Below are 1461 nucleotides of genomic sequence, written 5' to 3'. Positions count from 1 at the left end.
TTGAGAAGTTAAAATAGTTCAATGTGTTGAACGGCTTATAAAAGAGTTTATAAGTAAGAAAAATAGAAGTATGACTTCTATAAGGAGAATGTAACTTTTAATTTAAGAAATCTTCCTAAATTAAAAAGTTGGCCAAACAAATATTGTATTTGAAAATTGTGATTTTCATAAACATTATTATAGACTAAATTAAATTAATTCAAGTGTTGAATTAATTAAACACTAGTGGGCATAGTAGAGTCCAAATAATTAAATTAATTCAAGTGTTGAATTAATTAAATAACATTGGGCCATGTAGAGCCCAATTAGAAATAATTATTAAATTAGTGGCTTAGTAAAAACAAGTAAAGTTTTAAATGGACTCAAATGTGTTTGAGATATTTAAATAAAGTCCATGGGCTTTGTAAACGTTACAAGCCCACTTAAAAACATGCTAGGAGGTGAAAGTTGAGGATTACTTTTTCATTAAAAAATTGCATGGCATGCTCATGCTCCTTTAACACTTTTTCAAGACCAAGAAAGCTCTCCCTTTCTCCTCTCACCTCACATGGCCGAAACTTAGAGATCATTCTCCTTCAATTTTTCTCTATTTTTTTCTTCAATTGTTGAGAAAGAAAACACTTCTCTTTGAAAATCTTTTTATTTTTCTAGTGCAAAATAAGAGGGGTTCTAGCTAGTTGGTGGTCGGCCTAATTTTGAAGGAAGGAAGCTTGTAGATTGTCTTGCCATCAAGAGCTAAGGTGTTTACACCTTAGTGAGCTAACATCAATCTTTGAGATTGATAGGTAAAAACTTCTAAACACCCTATGTATGACATCTTGGTGTTTTTATATTTGCTACACACTAGTACATTACGGTGCTCGGTTTTCTTGTTGAAAAACATTTTTGAAACTTCCATTGCGCTTTCGGGCACCTTAATAGATCCTCTTTCAAGTGGTATTGAGCTAAGGATACTATTTTGTGTAGCATATACATGATATTATGTTGAGGTCATTTTATAATCGCATGAGACAACCAAAACAACAAATCGAGGGCCGATTTTTGGGGTGTTTTGGGCAGCAAGTTGCTGCCATTTCGGGCAGCTCGGGTTGCCGTGGGACTGCCCGTTTTATGCAAGGGCAACCCGAGGGGCTGTTAATACAAATTTTTTAAGGTGGCGAATCCGGCGACGAGCTCTGGCGACGGCTATGACGACTAAGGTTTCCAAATGTTTTGGAATATCAAAGTGTCATGGGCATTGAAGTTTTGGAACATTAGATGGCTAATACAATTTGTGAATTTAAATGGGCCAAAATGTTTTTTGGTGAAAAATGATTTTTTGGGCCCTTAAGTTTAAATCCACAAAAGTTGTACATATTATCTTATGAAATAAATAATTGAAGTTGGACTTTAATTATTTATAGTAAATTGTGATTTATAAGAAATTCGGTTATAAATAAATTAATTAGAAAGTAGACAAAG

This window comes from Primulina tabacum, unplaced genomic scaffold (genome assembly GCF_025594145.1).
Source record: "Primulina tabacum isolate GXHZ01 unplaced genomic scaffold, ASM2559414v2 Contig972, whole genome shotgun sequence".
Lineage (NCBI taxonomy): Eukaryota > Viridiplantae > Streptophyta > Magnoliopsida > Lamiales > Gesneriaceae > Primulina > Primulina tabacum.
The sequence above is the reverse complement of the archived record's forward strand: the minus strand, read 5'-3'. Positions refer to the sequence as shown.